We start from the raw sequence: 19,402 nt of genomic DNA, 5'->3' as shown, positions 1-19,402 counted from the left end.
TCCCCCCACCAAAAAAAAAAAGAAAAGTGAAAACTGTATGGATGGAAAACAGATCAGTGATTGCCATGATTAGAGATGGAGGCAAGACTTGACTACACGAAGGCAGCATTGGGAGCTCCTGGATGTGATGAAATTGTTCTTTTTCTGGTTGTAGTGGTGGTTGCACAAATCTATACATGTGTTAAATAGGACCATACAACAAAAAATAAATAAATTTCAGTATATGTTAATTTTTAAATCAGAAGACTGAGGGTTTTGAGATCAGATGACCAGGGTTTGATCCCAGCTCTCCAACCCACTGAAAGTGTGATCTTGCTCAAGTCACTTCACCTCCATGAACCTCAGTTTCCCCTTGACATTTAGATTGCTCAGGATTGTTGAATGTGGAACCCACGGGACAGCGGGTTGATACATAATAAGTGCTCGATAACTGTTATCTGTAAATATGATTAAGGAGAGGAAGAAATTAGAATGATGCTCAAGTGTTCTGAGGGATGGTACTTTTGCTCTGGAGTAGGGCTTTCAGAAGTAAGACCAGGATTGGGGAAGTAGGAGATACTGAGTTCACTTTTTATCATATTGGGTTGGAAAGGTTGGTGTCCCAGTGGAGATGTCTATAGCAGCTTAATATATGGGTTTAGATTTCAGAAGAACTGAGATGGCGAATTAGTGTTGTGCAGTTGGAAGTTAAGGCTGTGTACTCTGCCCTAGGGAACCAGCGTCTCTCTGGCTTAGCTACTTTGAAAGAAATTATCAGACTTCAGCAGAAGAAACCAGTCAGTGTAATTGTAAAACAAAGGAAGTTAGGTCACTTTTAGGAAACAGAGGCACATGCAGCAAATCTCACTGAAATTTCTCTTACTATGTGAAACTTCAAACTTTCTGAATTTTCTGAGATACATCTTTTAGTGGAGTCCCTTTAAAAAAAAATCTTTAAAGACTTTCAGAAACTGAAATTTTTCAGTGTAGATGAGGTCATACTTATATTTGTTCTTAGTTTGGTGCAATTCTAAACATGTATCAGTCTCTCTTACTTGCCACAAAAGATGGAGGAATTTTTAATAAGAAAGAAGCAAAGGAGATCAGGCTGCCATATTATGGGAGAAATATAGATGACATTCCAAATGGAATCTCCTAGCAAGTTACGGAAGATATTTTGCTTTCTTCAATATTTGAAAACCTTTTTTAAACTTCTTTTTGTAATCCAGTTGAATGCAGTAGCTCAAACTATCGTAATTTGCATTTCTGCCTCTTAAATTCGGAGGATTGCAAACAATGTTAAAATAACAGTGCTGCCGGAGAGAAGAAATACCTTTTACTTGCGTGCTATATATAGCATTGTATCAGAGTTGTATTAATGCCACCCTGTGGGATGTTATAGATCATTTTAGTTCATACTTAAGTTATTTTGGAGAAAGAAGAAAGACAGTAATATATGCCTATACTTAAACATTTTTTTCACCATCTTTAAGAAAGTTCAACTTTCCAAAAAATTTCAAACACAAATAATTGGGCAAAGAATGTTGATATTTTTTCCTGGACCTTTATATCCTTAGCCTTGAATAGTCATCACCTTTTGAAATGCTCTAAAACATGGAGAGCTCTGTGAAAAACATCTGTCTTGTTATTGAGGTGAAAAATGTGAACAAAATGATACACAGCTACTCCTCTTTTTTCTTTTTTTGAGCATTAAGCAAGGTTTCTTTTTCTTCCAAGAATAAAACTGATGCATTTGCCTAAATGGTCATCACTTTTGTAGGTTTGAAGTTGTTTTACTGCTTTAGCAGCTGTGTGGCAAGTTTTCTAGCAGACAGTGGTGGTAGGGAGGGGGCTCAGTTGCATCTGGTTTCTCTTTGTAGAATGACTGAAAAGTTGATATTTAGTGGTTTTCTTGAGAAAGCAGTTCATGTGGAGAAGAGTAACTTTTTTTAGTACCTAAATTAGCTTGCTGTGATTCATATGCATGCATTTTGTCTTCTTGCTTAAAAAAGAAAAGAAAGAAAGAGTAAAGAAAATCGTCTACCCTGAAACTACATAGCACAGATAACCCTTTGACCTTTGGCACTGGGTAAAGATTTACAGTACTTGTGGAGCCTCACTCCACATGCCTGACTGAAAAGAACCCTAAATAAAGTAAGGCCCCTGTGGAGATGGAGAAAATAAACAGGATATGAGGAAGTTCCATTATTTCATGTGGCTGTGTTGCTGCTGCTGTTGTTTTAATCAGTTTATAAGGTGAAATACCAGTTGGGATGCATTTCCAGTTTAGGGGGTCTGATGTCAGTTAAGTTTGTGCTCTGATATTAGAAGAGTTGGAGTCAAGGATACCCTGGGCATGGTGTCCTTCTCTGTTTCTCTTGCACCCAGGGAATATCCCCTCCTGCTGGCTCCCTCAAATTAAATTCTCATTTGAAATATCTGGATAGTTGTTTGTTTGTTTGTTTTTGGGGAAAGCAAGACAATGAAAACTTTTGTTTGTTTGTTTTTAAGAAATGGGCATGACCAACAGATGGGGGAGAGTGGAATCCCTATCACTTTATGTGTTAAGAAATTAAGTTTTTCTTCAGATTTAAAACATAAAAAACACATAAGAGCAAAATTAGTTCCCCATTGTCTCCAGAAAAATTGGTTTAACTCTGCTCCAAATGGGACATCAAATTGAGACCTTTGAAGAAATTTTCATAATTTATTACTTAACGATACTCAGATCTATTTAATACTTCATAGCTTTCTGTTGACTCTTTATGTATCTCTTTTAAAATGTCAGTGTTTTTATAGCACTTTGTATTTATATCTTGAGGTTTACCTACTAAATTGATTTTACTGCTTTATGTTTTGTTTCCTTTTTATATGTGCTAATAAAACTTCAAATCAAAGTTTCCTTGGTCTTAGGAAGATGCACCTAGGTATAGACAGGCTATTGATTGTCTTGAAGGCCCGAACTTTCAAATGGTATTTCTACAAATGAAGAAAAAGCTTCAGTAAACTTTTCATTCTCCTGTTTTTAAGAGTCTGTAAGCATGGTAAAATGCTTGACGGGAATTGCAAAGAGCATCTATCTCTTCAGAGAAGGAGGAACTCTTGTAGAAAATTAAATCAATACTGTCCATTAATCATACTGCACGTCAGCCCTCAGACCACTCTGGAAATTTCTGGTGAATGTAAAGAATCTTTAGATGTGTGAGGTCCTTAAAGATCTAAGTTAAACGAGAGGGGGTTTTTTAAAAGAAACCATTAGCACATGAAAGAAACTTCAGGGTAGATAGAAAAAAACATTTGCTGCATAGCAGTAATTACACTTGTGGTTTTTGTTTTGTTTTTGGTTTAAACTTTCTTCTTAAAAAAACTTAACGCACGTGAAATTTTAAGCCTTGTACTAATTATGCACTCCATGGACCGGAGGGGAGCTGCAAGACAACACTTGCTGGAGGAAAATATTTTATCTTAGTCTTTAAAAATATTTTTGTATTTTTATTTTATAACATACGTAATATATTAGGGCAGTCACACATATGTATGTTATAAATAAATGAGGGTATATATAATGAGTATGTGTGTTAGAAAAAATTACTGATGGATAGTGAAACTTAAAAATTTGGAAACCACTTTTCTAAAATATTGAATCAGGTGTTTTGTTTTGGTTTTGAGATTTTTTTTTTTTTTTTTTTTTTTTGGAGTCTCTCTCTGTTGCCCAGGCTGGAGCACAATGGCATGATGTCAGCTCACTGCAACCTCCGTTTTCTGGGTTCAAGTGATTCTCCTGCCTCAGCCTCCCGAATAGCTGGGACTTCAGGCGTGCACCACTATACCCAGCTAATTTTGTGTTTTTAGTAGAGACAGGGTTTCACTGTGTTGCCCAGGCTGGTCTCCTGAACTCCAACAGTCTGTCTGCCTCGGCCTCCCAAAGTGCTACGATTACAGGCGTGAACCACCGCGCCCGGACTAGTGAGGTGTTTCTAAGTGATTATGCTTTGGGAAGCTTTATAGTTTAGAGAAGGAAATAGACATTAATCAAATCACCACATAATTTATAATTACAAATTTTAGTGTTATGATGTAAAATCATTTGGAGTGAAGGAGCTGTGTAATAGTGGACACTGTAGTTTGAGGGTGGGAGTCTGGGTAGGTTTTCCTGAGAAGCCGGTACTGCATTTGAGATCTGAAAGATAATAGGAGTTAACTAGCCAAAGGATCCTGATGGGATAGTGAAAGAAGGGACGGTGTAAACTAAAGCGATAGAATGATCATCAAAGCAGGCTAAATACGAGTACTTATTTCTGTCTAAACAACCTGATTTATCAGTTGGTTTGGATAAGCTAGTGGGATCCCACGAGGGTTCTCTAACATCATCCTGACATAGTTTATTGAAACTGTACATATTTTCCTATTCCATTTTGAGATGCTTTAGAAGCTTGAAAGACTTGAAATCCCAGCAAATGTGGGCTGCTGTAAGAGGAGGCCCCTTGAATTAGCCTTGATAGCCGACTTCATTGACATTTATCTTGATTTCTCATAGAAACTAGAGCAGCTGCCTCAGCTGAGTGTTACAGTGGCATCTTAGCTTTCCCAGCCTGCCAGGATGTTAATAACTTATAAAACCTGTGCACACAGTAAGGCAGCACATTTTGCCTGATTATCACTATTAGTTCATCTCTTCCTGGGTAGATTGTGTAAATACATCTAACTGGAATCATTATTTCAAATTTATATATCTCCCATTTCCTTCTAAGAAAGTTGAAGTGACCTGATACAGAAACACCAAACTTAAGAAAATAAAAAAACAAATAGATGAAACAAGGCCCAGTATTAGGAATGTAGGGTTAAACACGCTCATACTTAAAGCGAGAATGTAAATTAATATACAACTTTTCTAGGGATAATTGGGCAATACCAAAAATGAGAGGGGACTTAGGCATACTCTGACCAGAAATTCTATTAATAGAGACCTATCACAAGAAAATAATTTTGAGGGCCAGGCGCAGCGGCTCACGCCTATAATCCCAGCACTTTGAGAAGCTGAGGTGGGCGGATCACGAGGTCAGGAGTTCGAGACCAGCCTGGCCAACATAGTGAATTGCCGTCTCTACTAAAAATACAAAAATTAGCCGGGCATTGTGGTGCGTGCACCTGTAGTCCCAGCTGCTTGGGAGGCTGAGGCAGGAGAATTGCTTGAACCCAGCAGGCAGAGGTTGCAGGGAGCCAAGATTGCACCACTGCACTCCAGCTTGGGCTACAGAGCAAGACTTCATCTCAAAAAATATATGTAATAATAGTAATAATGTGCATGCACAAACATTTAACCTCAAGAGTGTTTAATATACAGGGTCACTTATAATTGGAAAAGCTGGAGAAAACCTATATTTTTAGCTACTGAGATTTAATAAGCTATGGTACATTCATACAATTTGAATATAGTCTACAGCCAGACCACCCTGAACGCTCCTGATGTCATCTGAATAAATACGGACATTGAAAGGAATGTTTTAGAAGAGAAACGACAGAAATAGTTCACAGTGTATTACATTTTAGAAGCAGGTTATAAAATACATAAATATTGAATATGCGTATGTATGGATAGTAAAGGGAATGAAAAGAAAATAGCAGCCTAATGTTCACAGTGCTTATCTCCATGTGCTGGTATTAAGAACCTTTTATTTTTATTTCCTTTTGTTTGCTTGTCTGAATTTTATAAATTTTTCATAACAAATGTATTTGATTATAATTTTTTAAAAAGTAATTTTAAATTGAATATACCTAGATGAAGAGATTGGGACAAAGATAAATAAAGACCAGAAAATCAATGAAGCTAGGATTATGTTCTTTATCGCGTGCCATATGGTCTTATACTATTGCTAGAAATGGCCTATAAGTTTAGTGACTTTCTTGCAGTCAGAACAAACTATAGTTAGCTATGGGACACAGGATATTTTAATTATCAGAAGAAGTTTGTAGTATACTAATTAAATTCCCAGGATACATTACCTCCAGAAAAACTCTTATGTTGAAATGGTTGAAGAATCTCTATGAATCATGTGTTGAAATCATTTTAACGTATGCTTGATAATAAGGAAAGAAGATTCCTGTGGTATCTAGGATTATTAAGAAGTTATAAAGTTTCGGTTGACCTAGAGATACTAGTGGAGGAAACAAAACATTTTTTCTTAACTTTCACCTTTCTCCATCTGAATGGCCAAGTATGATGATTTTTAGTGTGTTCCCCTTTCTTGAATAGCTACATATCCTCTCTTTTTATAAAATGACCTTTATCTCAGAAGAAAAATCATGGCAATGGACCTCAATTGTGACCCCACAAAACAATAGAAACTATGTTTAAAACCTCCAATAACCTTAAGAAGTAAGGAGACACGCTTGTAAAAGGCCCATTTTTCTGTGCGTATCTCTGAGAAATTACAGTGATTGTTTTAATCATAGTAATTCTGTGTCCTCAGAGGGCTCAATTGTGTACTTACATGACCTCATTCTTGGTATACTGTATTCCGGTGCTGTGTAGATTTTACAGATTGGCATTCTAGTATGATTCATTGGGAATTTAAAAAGAAATCTACATTTGCATACTTTATATTCAAAGTCCCAGGTAGTTCTAGAAATCTTACTAGAAGTCTGACAGCATGCTGGTATCTCTTCTTTTTATTGTCCTTAGTGTCAAACAAGTGATCAATATAAACATTTGTATATAGATAGATGGATATAACTTGATATAGATAAAAAGAGATAAAATTGGCCACTAAGAAAATTACGCTGCTCTGGCCGGGCTCATGCCTGTAATCCCAGCACTTTGGGAGGCCGAGACAGGCGGATCACGAGGTCAGGAGATCGAGACCATCCTGGCTAACATGGTGAAACCCCGTCTCTGCTAAAAATACAAAATATTAACCAGGCGTGGTGGTGGGCACCTGTAGTCGCAGCTACTCAGGAGGCTGAGGCAGGAGAATGGCGTGAACCAGGAGGTGGAGGTTGCAGTGAGCCGAGATTGCGCCACTGCACTCCAACCTGGGCAACAGAGCGAGACTCCGTCTCAAAGAAAAAGAAAAATTATACTGCTCTGGGTTAGGAAAGCTTTTAAAGTCATGTCTCTCTTCAACAAGCAACCTAACAGATTATAGATTTTTTGTTTTTCCTTCATAAAATACCCTAGATTAAAGTCGTAATTTAACCTTTGTAGTATTCTCGTCAAAAATGTTTAGCCCGAATCTAATAAGAAACCGTCAGATAAGTCCAGATTGTGAGACATTCCACAAAACAGCTCAACTGGAAATGCCATCCTTGGGGAAGACAGGAAAAGAGCAGGAGACAGTTCTAGATGGAAACATGACGTGGAGTGTGTAGTCCTGGATTTTTGTGGGGGAAAGCAGTTATAAATAATATTATTGGACAATTTTGGAAATTTAAATACAGACTATATATTAGGCAAATGTTGCCATTGTTAAATTTGTTTGGTGTAATAATACTGTGTTTATGTTGAAGAAATTTCTCTTTAGGGGAAAACGTCACAGTATTTAGGTGTGATGTGAAGTGTCATGATGATTCAATAAAAGAAAAGATGTGTATAAGTACACACAAAAAAGAATAGGAAATAAAGCAAATACATTAAAATGTCTAAAACTAATTTTAAAGGTTTAAAAATGCCCTGTACTCTTGTACTGACAATTTTTAGTCTGTAGCATCTCCAAATTAGATAATGAGTTTACAATGATTAGGCACTGAAAGGTTAAAACAACAGCACTTCTGAAGCAATTGCTTATAAAAAAAATTCTCTAGGAATGTGGGGATATTTAAAAGTTGTATCAGTCAGTATATATTATAAGTTTGCCTCTTAAGAAATTAAGGCACAGAAAATCAGTTTCTTATTCATATTGTCCAAAGCCCACTTGTTCATATTGTCCATAGTTCTTACTGTCTTATTCATACTGTCCAAAGCCCACTTGAGGAACTAAGGGCTGTTTCTGTAGCTGAGTGGATAATACAAAAATACTCTGAACTGAAATTATTTCCTTAAACAACGGAATAACTCATTCATGAAACGTTTGTAAACTGATATTTATAATAATATATTTCAGATTGAATATAAGAAACCTAGATCTGTTGAATGTTTTATTTATCGGAAAATCTTTTTGGTTTAATTGTATATGCTTAAATTGTTTGAGGTTCTCTGTCATATGTCTTGAAAACCATTTGAAGATATGTTGAATACCTTTCAGTACCCCTAAGCATCTTTAGTATCTTTTAATACCTGAAAAATTTCAGGTTGAATAGACTGTTTATAGCCAGTTAACACATTAATAATATGCAGCTGCTCAAATCTCAGAACTCCCAGAATTCTCTTATTTGCTAACATTAAAATTGATTTCTGAGTGATGCATTCAGTGAAGTTTACATAAGTTGTTGTAACATACTGTTTCTTGTGAGTTTTAAAGGAGGTGTAAATAAATAATCAATCATGGTTTTATCACTGTGATTGATGAAGCCGATATTTTACCAGCTTGCATTTCCCACTTGAGAAGAAATTTAAGATTGGTTTCAAGCCATCTGCATCTTTCTCATTTTGTAAGCTTGCTTTTCACTGCCGAGGGTTGAGATTTGAAGGGATGGTTATCAAACTACAGATGTTTTTGCAATGAAACTGTGCACCTCTGACCAAGTCACTGTGGTTCAGGAGATGATAGATGGTATTTTCATGTTGCTTCACAAAAGGGTCAAAATGGCATGGCAAGCCCACGACAGTGAAACGGAAAAATATTAGTCCTGGGAGGAAATTTATTTCATAGCTTCAGGGGAAGTTTGGTTGTCATGAATAGGCTCTCTCTGTCAGTCTATAAAAATATTGTTTGTAAGGCAATGATGTATGTGAGACAGACCGTGTATGTGTGTTGGCAGACAGAGCAGCTACTTAAACAAATGCTAAGCCAAGTACAGTAGCATGAGTCAAGTGTTCTACTTTGGATGCTTTTAGGGTAACGATTGTTTTTGATAGAAATGTCAACATCATCAAATTTATTTCATTTTCTGATGTAACAACTTTAAACTTCCTTTGTAAATGTTATACCTTCTTAATGATTCTAGGATACAGCGCACACACCGCTATTCTAACACACTTTTTTTGTTTTAGAATTATAAATTTTGTACTTATAATCAATGATCATTCCATTTTACTCACTTTTAAATTATTTGGGTATGTATATGTGGACATAGCCTTAATCGTATGGTTCATATACAACTACTATAAATTCTGGGACAGTGAAACCACTGTCCTTTTGAAGTGTTCTTTTCTTTTTCTCTTCCCTAACCAAAGGAGATATCAACCCTCACTGTATTTCCATTAATTGGTAGTGCAGTGGGAGAGACTCATCTTACACAATTGGACCAGTGAGGTTCCTTTCTTCCACAGTGATTCACAAAAGGAAAGGCCTTCCATTAGAGAAGTACATAGGAGATCAAAAACCATGTTTGTGGGACCTTCCAGTCTCACTTTCGTATTAGTTTTTCAGTGTTTGAATGTAAATCGGATTCACTTATAGCAGAGTTCAAGTAGAAATCGTCAACTCTAAATATTTCTTATCTAGACATCCTAAGGGAATACATTTGTCAAAAAATAAAAAGTGTTTTTAAAATAATTTTTAAAAGCCTGATGAACAAATAAAAATGAAATTACATGATCAAAAAAGAAATAACAGGATCAAAACATTAGTGAATACAACATAACTGGGAAAGGAAAGCCTTATGCTTCTGGAGTTTACAAAACAATCCCAGTCATTTGGGGGAGATTTTAAAAATAGAAATTATCGGCCAGGCGCAGTGGCTCACGCCTGTAATCCCAGCACTTTGGGAGGCTGAGGTGGGTGGATCACGAGGTCAGGAGATTGAGACCATCCTGGGCAACATGGTGAAACACCATCTCTACAAAAAAAAAAAAAAAAAAAAAAATACAAAAAATTAGCCCTGCATGATAGCGGGCCCTGTAGTCCCAGCTACTCAGGAGGCTGAGGCAGGAGAATCGCATGAACCCGGGAGGCAGAGCTTGCGGTGAGCCGAGATTGCACCACTGCACTCCAGCCTGGGCAACAGAGCAAGACTCTGTCTCAAAAAAAAGAAAAAAAAAATAGAAATTATTTGGCCGGGTGCTGATGCCTGTGATTCCAGCACTTTGGGAGGCTGAGGCCGGCGAGCAGATCACCTGAGGTCAGGAGTTCGAGACCAGCCTGGCTGACAGGGCAAAACCCCGTCTCTACTAAAAGTACAAAAATTAGCTGGGCATGGTGGGACATGCCTGTAATCCCAGCTACTCAGGAGGCTGAGGCAGGAGAATCACTTGAACTCAGGAGGCAGAGGTTGCAGTGAGCTGAGATCACGCCATTGCACTCCAGCCTGGGCAACAAAGAGGGAAATTCCATCTCAGGGAAAAAAAAAAAAAAAAAAAAAAAAGATCAATAGGATATACTTATTTTGGTAGGAAACTGATTCTCAAATGTCACATACAAAGAACTTTCTTCTAAATTATTCTAAACTCAGTGGGATAGGGGATGTTTTTACTGGGAGTGAGAGATGTTATTTGTCTTAAGACCCTTTGGGGGGTGGGGGGCAAAACAAAAGAGTGTGTCATTTCAGGTTTAGATAAGTACTCTACCGGTCAGCTTCCATGAAAGCTGTATATAGAATACACACGGAAAGTGTGAGAAGGGAAGGACTGACCACTCCATCTGCCGTTCTGTTTTACACTCAAATCTTCTATATATTATCATATGACAAATTTATAACATTTTGGCATAGTCATTAAAGAGAACTCCTTTAAATTTATAATGCAAACAAAGTGAAAATGTTTCTGATTAACAATCCCTTTTAGAGATTCAGTTTATAAATGGAGAATGAATTTTTAATCTAGGCATAAAGTTTACCTTCTTTTAGCTAAAAACCTGTTTTTTAAATCAGCATGACTAGTACGTTCATATAAGATATTATTTTAATCATCATGAATTCACATTTTCCATTCTAACACAAGTTTGATGATATGAGACAAAGAATTCTGTCTTAGAGATCTGCTCCCCTCATCTCGGTGTGATTTCAACTGGAGAAACACTGTAGCCTTACATTTGGAAGACTTGAAGGCAGATCGCGTTGTTCAAATGTGATTTGTGTTTTTGTTACTGTGCTTACACATAGCATTTTAGCCTAGTGTTTCACTTGGCTTCCCTTTCCCACCCATCCCCCTTAGCGTTTTTCCTGCTCCTCTGCTGCTGGGCCAGACTTGAGCTGGCCCCAGATTCTATGTCAGAGGCCATGACCCAGGTGTCAGAGCAGTCCGTACTGCTGGCCTCTTCTCTGAATAATTATGGGAGGGGGGTATTGTGTCGAAGAGACAGGCTTGGGGGCAGTGCAGTCACCCTGGCTAGCCAGACCAAGGAGCTCTCCAGTTGGACTGCAGGGGAACAATGGGCCTGAAAAGGCTTACACAAAACCTTGTAGCACAAAAGATTAAATTAAAAATGGACATTTGGCTAGACATTAGGTTTCATCCTTCAGACTTTCACCTTTCTTTCTTATTCTGATAATTTCCTCCCTAAACATCTTGAGATTTCGCATACCCTGACCTTGTATCAGAATATTTTCCGATTGCTACCTACTTTTTGTATATATTCTAATTTGACAATTTTTAATGCTTTGAAGCTGTATTGATTGTGACACTTTGTTGCTGCTATAGCAAAGCTTTTCTATAGCAGCATTTTAAGTAAACAATTTAAAGTTATACATAGTCATTTTCAAATAGTGGTTTTTTATTTTCTTTATGCATTTTATTAGGCCACCCCAGCGTGTTCCTGTGTGTAAACTGAAAAGTGGCAGAGGGTAATCCTAAAGTAGATGTGATTGCTTTTCTTCCTTTGGTCGTAGGAACATTTTTTCCCCCTACTTGAGAATTTCCACAGAAGGATGGGCAATAAAACTCTCTTAAGTCTTCACCAGAGCTGAATTTTAGAAATAGTGTTGGAGGTGGAGTCACTCCTGTGGGGGAAAAGTTTTCTCATGTTCTTGACCTCAGGTTTTCTCTTAATTTTATCTAACCCCGACCTGCTTGCTCTGACCTGGCTCTTTTCAAGGCTTCTGGCGCCTCACAAACAAACATCAGCTGAAAGCAACGAAGACCTATTTTCATGACCCAAAGATTATCTCTTATTATTGATCCACAGCGCAGTACTTTGAAATGATTGTTTTTTCTTACACATTTTTCCAGGGAACAAACCTGTTAGTATTACAACAAAGAGTCCATAAAGTTTGAATGTGATGTCCATCGGTTTTACTATCTTAGTTCATCTTCAATCAGGCAGTACTTACTCTTCATGGTATTGGGGGGGAAGGAATGATGTAGAAGCTTCCTACTCAGTGAGCGTGTTAGCTTTTGCCTTGGGTCTTAAAGAAGTGTAAGAATAAAGCAATGATCAAAAGCCAGCAGGATTGGAATTCTTGAATGTGTTCTCCTCAAAGTAAAATTTATTTACTACCTAATGTTTATATATCTCATTATTGTGCTTTTGTTCTGCTGGGCATTTGAGTAGCTTGAATGTGTGTATTAATATCTCCCATTTATTCGGGGCCTGTAACCTAGCCTGTTTCAGAGATAACTTAACCAACAAGTTGGAGGCGGGAGGGGAAGGGTTTCAAGCCACTTCATAGGAGTGGATGCCATTCTTTAGAATGTACTCCTTTACACATACTCTTACTATTTTGCTGTCTGATTTCTCAAACATTAGTGATATAGGGCCCCTGTTTTACAAAATAGGCCCAAAAGCACAGACTTGAAGGACAACCCTCTGCCAAGCATGTCCTCTTCCAATTCTGTTGGTTGACCTGGGCTGGGAACTTTGACATGTTCTGTTCTTTTCTTTTTTTTGAGACTGATTCTCACTCTGTCACCCAGGCTGGAATGCAGTGGCGGGATCACTGCAACCTCTGCCTCCTGGGCTCAAGCAATCCTCACACCTAAGCGTACCAGGTAGCTGGGACTATAGGAATGCACTATCATGCCTAGCTAATTTCTGTATTTTTTGTAGGAATGGGGGTTTTGCTGTGTTGCCCAGGCTGGTCTCGAACTCCTGAGCTCAAGCCATCTGCCACCCTTGGCTTTCCAAAGTGCTGGGATTACAGGCATGAGCCACCAAGCTCAGCCACTTGATACTTTCTTACTCCTTAGTCTCTTCTCTCAACAGTTCCATTTAGTCACCTGCCTTCCATGTATATTTAATAAAGTCCACAGTGTCTCACTGGGCTCTCAAAGCTCTGTGTGATCTGTCCCCAGCCTCACTTTTCTGTGTGACCCTCCCCCATAAAATACCCTTTACTGCTGCAAATGTGAATTCCTCCCTGTGACTTTTCTCAGGGTCAGTGTGCTCCTGTTTCCACACCTTTGCTCATACTCTTCCCTTGGCCTAGATCTCTTCTTCCCCATTCGTATTGTAGGATCAAGTTCTGCTCAAATGCCACCCCCTTTGTGAAGCCCTGCCCACTCTCCAAAGTAAGTGGTAATTGCTCTCTCTTGTGAATGAGTTTAACACGTCTCTTTTGCAGCAGTTATTCCTATCTTGCATGGTACTTACATTTTTTTTTTTTTTGTCTTAGCTCCCCTAATAGATTGTTATCTAAACAAATTTGAGAACACTGATAAATGTGTCAGCTTTCTAATTGTACAGATGAGGAAACTGAACTCCACCAGACTGAGCAACTTTCATAGCCACACAGCGTGTTAATCCAAGATTTATATCCAAATCTCCAAATTCCCAAACCAACTTTCTCCCCTAAATTTAGTCATTTAGCACTAAAAGACACCTATCAAGTACATGATGTTTTTTCTAAACATTTTACAAGTATAAACTCATTTAATCCACATTTTATAGATGACGAAACTTGATTCAAACCCCAAACCCAAGTAGTGTAGTTATGGAGTCTGTTGTTTAATTACTACACCACCGTGCCCTTGTACATGAGAGAGAGCAGGGATTAGGAATCATAGAATGCTAATAGCAATTATATTATTACTATTTATTTATTTATTTATTTATTTTTTGAGACTGAGTCTCACTCTGTCTCCCAGGCTGGAGTGCAGTGACGTAATCTCAGCTCACTTCAACCTCCACCTCCTAGTTTCAAGCGATTCTTGTGCCTCAGCCACTCAAATAGCTGGGATTCCTTTCTTTATGTGCTTACCACCACACCTGGCTAATTTTTGTATTTTTAGTAGAAACAGAGTTTCACCATGTTAGCTAGGCAGGTCTCTAACTCATGGCCTCAAGTGATCCACCCACCTTGGCCCCCCAAAGTGCTAGGATTACAGGTCTGAGCCACCGTGCCCCACCACTTTATATTTTATTAGTATATTATTGTTGTTGTTGTTATTATACTCAAGCCCTCTTTTAAAGCACTTCATGTGAATTAAATTATTTTCCCTCCCCCCACAGCTTCTTGAGATGGATGCTATTATCATTGTTATACCCATTTTACAGGTGATTGTAACCGAGGTACAGAGAGAAAAAATAACTTCCCCAAGTTTCATAGCAATGACCAAGCTAGTGTTGGAATTCCAGTCAGCCTGGGTTTAACATCCCAGCTCTTAACCACTGTGCTAGGCTCTCTTAGCTTCTTAGTAGCACTGAGCCATTAGGAAAGTTGTCTTCTATTTGGCTCAGCATCCACTCACTATAGAGGACATTGAAGCAAAACTGATACAGAGGGGTTTTTTTTGTTGTGTTTTGTTTTTTGAGACGGAGTCTCACTCAGTCTGGAGTGCAGTGGCATGATCTCGGGTCTCTGCAACCTCCGCCTCCTGGGTTCAAGTGATTCTTCTGCCTCAACCTCCTGAGCAGCTGGGACTATAGGCACATACCACCATGCCTGGCTAATTTTTGTATTTTTAGTAGAGATGGAGTTTCACCATATTGGCCAGGCTGGTCTCAAACTCCTGACGTCATGATCTGCCCGCCTCTGCCTCCCAAAGTACTGGGATTACAGGTGTGAGCCACCATGCCTGGCCAATACAAAGGTTTTTGAAGTTTATATGAAATATTTATATAATTCATATATAAATATTGAATAAGATAGCCCTTCTTTTTACTGCTATTTCATCAGGGCTTTCATTTGGTGAAACTTAAGCAATTGCCATAGTTCCTGCATAACTGTTTTGATTTGCTCATTCATCAGATACTCAGATACTAGATTTCAGCTGTTACCTGAATTTCTCCCACCTCCTTAATGCCTGGATGAGGGGGTCATCACTCTCCTAACTGGCACACAGATGCCATCTAGTGATGGAGAACAGAAATGCAAGTTTTTCAAGTACAACGCTGAACGAAAGCATGGGGTTTTTTGTGTGGTGTTTAGAAACATATTTCAGTGTAGGTTACTTAAGGTGTTACACAGAGATACAGTTAATGCACCATTATTGTTAGATCGCGTGCAGTTAGAATGGAATTAAGCAAGTTGTTGACAAGTACAACTTTAAAAGATTTTGGCATTAGAGAGTCTCATTTTATAGGCCTTTTTCTTGTTCTGAGTGTGGTCATTGAGGGTAAGAAACACCTCATTGTAAAAATGGGATATAATTATTATTAACAGATTGAATTAATTTCTGTTTCCATATGCTTGCTGTTTCTAATACTTGCCCTCAAACTCTTCCAGATTTCCCTTTAATGAAATGACTTACTGTTCTTCCACTAGGAAAGGAATTTATTAAGTTGTTTTCCAAAGCGTTTATCATCATTAGGGCTGTTTCTTTGTTGGCAAATGAGAGGTTATTAGATTAATATCAAGATGTAGGTGAAGGTAGATATACCACTGGGAGGAATATATGCCATCTGACATGGTTACCAAAACAGCAAGCATTCTTAGTGGCCACAGACACAAAACACAGTTGTTTCAATAGTATATACAAGCCAACACACACTTGGGAACCTTTGCCTGCCTGCTCTGTACACCAGAGAATATTAGGGAGGACAGAGAGTGGTTAAACTCAGCTTTAGTATTTGCCAATTGCTAATTTGCCGATGTTCTGTTCTCTAGATCTTGTTTGTATGAACGAACAGAGATCTTTGCTATTGATAAGCTTTCACAAAGTTGATTCCAAAATGTGTTAAGTTTGCCATGTTTTTGATACTACCTTTTCTCCCAGGCACCTTTACTCACATGACAGCAATATAATATTTTGTGTTTACTAATTATAGGAACTCTACAAAGTACTTCCTAGGCATGATTTCATTTAATATTCTTAAAATCCCTATCAGAGAGGTCCTGTTAACTTTTCCATCTTCCAAATCAAAATAAATGAGGCTTAGAAAAGTAAGAAACTTGCTCAAGTCTATACAACTGTCAGGGTTAAATAATACTTACAGATAGAATATTCATTTATCAGCCTGTCTTCTTTGGTAGATTGAAATTAAAAGCAAGATTTGCGTTGTTCTAGTCCTTGAGTCTCTCATGCAGTGCCTGACTTTTGGTAGGCTCTTGATAAATGTTTATTGATACCTGCGAACTCTTTCTTAGACAGCCAGACCTGGCTCTGACTGTTCCTTTTTTATTTTGAGACAGAGTTTCACTCTTGTCAACCAGACTGGAGTGCAATGGCGTGATCTTGGCTCATGCAAGTGCTGCCTCCTGGGTTCAAGCAGCTCTCCTGCCCCAGCCTCCCGAGAAGCTAGGATTGCAGGTGCCCGCCACCACGCCCGGCTATTCCTTGTTTTTTTAGTGGAGATGGGGGTTCGCCATGTTGGCCGAACTGGTCTCACGTGGTCCACCTGCCTCGGCCTCCCAAAGTGCTGGGATTTAAAATTTAGTATAAGAAGTTTATTTTTTAAAAAGGAAGAAGGGAAAACTTGAAGAATCCATTTTAGAGCTAACAAATGGAACCATTCCAGAGATGTATTCATGCAGTGTTGATTGAAGTTGTTTGCACAGTAGAAAAAAGATTAATATCTCCACCTGTACTCATAACCCTCATCAAAATGAGCTTTCTCTGTGAAATAGCTGTATTCATATCTGGCCCCCTGTGGAGAACTTGAGCTACTTTGAGGGCAAATCTATCCTATCCTTCCTTTTCTGTATCTCATGTATTCTGGTAAAATACCTTTATATTCTGGAGCCTTTCCTAAAGACACTCTTCTAATTGAGTAGAGACAGAATAAAGTATTTTTTAGCTGGGCATGTTGGCTCACACCTGTAATCCCAGCACTTTGTGAGGCCAAGGTAGGTGGATTGTTGAGGCTAGGAGTTTAAGACCAGCCTGACCAACATGGGGAAATTAGCCAGGTGTGTGCCTTAGTATATGCCTGTAGTCCCAGCTACTTGGGGGGGCTAAGGTCGGAGGATCACCCGAGCCCAGGGAAGTGAAGGCTGCAATGAGTCATGATCACACCACTGTCATCCAGCCTGGGCAGCAGAGTGAGAACCAGTGTCCAAAAAGAAAAAAATCATTATTATTAGGAGACAAGCTTCTTTTGACAGAGGCACAGGTGTTTGTGTAAATTTAGAGACCCTGTACTTTGTCACGGAAATAACAAGTTCTTGGTTCAGCTTCATGCATATTGGACATTCTCCTTAACACCTTTGAAGGCCTGCTGCAGTGGCTCATTCCTGTACTCCCAGCACTTCCGGAGGCCAAGGCGGGCAGATCGCTTGAGTACAGGAGTTGGAGACCAGCCTGGGCAATATGGTGAGACTTTGTCTCTACACAGAATGCCAGGTGTGGCAGTGTGTGCCTGTAGTCTCAGCTACTTAAGAGGCTGAGGTGGGAGGATCATCTGAGCTCGGGAGTTTGAGGCTGCAGTGAGCTGTAATTGCACCACTGCCCTCCAGCCTGGGCAGCAGAATAAGACCCTCTCTCAGAAAACAAACAAAAGAAACCTTGGTATCACAGCTTACACATAAAATGGGCATAACATCTACCTTATGGCGTTTTCTGATAGTCAAATAAGATGATGTATCCGAAAGACATTTTCTATAGGATGGTCAAATGCTAGATGAGTCTTCTTACCTTTCTCTCCAGAAAGGTTAAAAGTTTTCTGAGTCTCAGAAATTTTCCATCGTGTATTTTTTTGGAAAGAGAAATGGAAATGAAAATATTTTAGAAAATTCTTTCAATGAATTTTAATATTAAATATTAGAAAATACCCGTTTCTAAAATATTTATACAAACGTATTACTTTGGAGAGTTTTATAAACTTTATATTTTATTTTGGGATTTTATTTAGTTTATTTTAGAGATGGGGCCTTGTTCTGTTGCCCATGCTGGAGCACAGTAGAACAGTCATAACTCACCACAGCCTCCAACTTCTGGGCTCAACTGGTCCTCCTGGTGCAACCTCCTGAGCAGCTGGGACTATGGCATGCACCACCACACCAAGCTAATTTTTATTTTATGTTTTATAGAGATGTGATCTTACTGTATTGCCCAGGCTAGTCTTAAACTCCTGTCCTCGACTTCCCAAAGTGCTGGGGTTACAGGTGTGAGTTACTGCATCCAGCCTCTATTTTTAGATTTTTAAATGTTTGGATTCACTCTAGAATTATTTTTAACCTTTAATTTCACGTCGTTTTCCAGATTGGTTATATCTATTAAGGATTATTGTTTTTCCTTATGAAATGTTGAATTTATTTGTGTTTTTTTTTTTTTTTTTAGAGAAGCATATTATTTTTCAGTTGTACCCTTTTTTTTTTGAGACCAAGTTTCGCTCTGTCACCCAGGCTGGAGTGCAGTGGCACAATATTGGCTCATAGCAACCTCCACCTTCCAGGTTCAAACGATTCTCCTGTCTTAGCCTCCTCAAGAAGCTGAGATTACAGGCATGTGCCATCACGTCCGGCTAATTTTTGTATTTTTAGTAGAGATGGGGTTTCACCATGTTGGCAAGGCTCATCTCGAACTCCTGACCTCAGGTGATCCACCCGCCTCGGCCTCCCAAAGTGCTGGGATTGCAGGCATGAGCCACCGCGCCCAGCCTGAGTTGTATATTTTTGCCCTGAGCAAGTATTTTGTATTTAAATGTCATCATAAACAGTTAACTTAAATGTATTTTTATTATTGAACTTTTTGATTATTTTTTAAATTATGTAAGTTAAAATATGTAACTATTTTTTCAAAGCCTTGAAAAGAGTTGTTTTAATGTGCATTGGATGGACTTTAGTTTTAGTATTGTGATAGTTAACAAACACCAGTAGAGGGAGCTCCAACTCATCTTTCTTGGTGAAGTTCGCACTTGAGAATGTAGGTTTGTAGAAAGGACACATTTAAACTTAAAACTTAAGCAAAACATGGTTATATAAATTTTCAAAGGTACTAAAGAATGACAATTGTAATTTTCTTTAGCTTTTTGGAATAAAACAGTCTCCGTTTGATTTCCATACTTTGAAGTAA

At 38.4% G+C, this 19,402-nt stretch overlaps 1 protein-coding gene across 1 annotated transcript in view; it reads left to right on the top strand.

Moving 5' to 3' along the window:
• The window catches only part of PRTG (protogenin), a 131,438-nt gene that overhangs the window by 81,384 nt on the left and 30,652 nt on the right, over nucleotides 1-19,402 (top strand). The gene's annotated exons all lie outside the window — the stretch shown is intronic.

The sequence above is a fragment of the Chlorocebus sabaeus genome, chromosome 26, assembly GCF_047675955.1.
Source record: "Chlorocebus sabaeus isolate Y175 chromosome 26, mChlSab1.0.hap1, whole genome shotgun sequence".
In the NCBI taxonomy this organism is placed as follows: Eukaryota; Metazoa; Chordata; class Mammalia; order Primates; family Cercopithecidae; genus Chlorocebus; species Chlorocebus sabaeus.
This window is presented reverse-complemented; position numbering and strand designations above follow the sequence as displayed.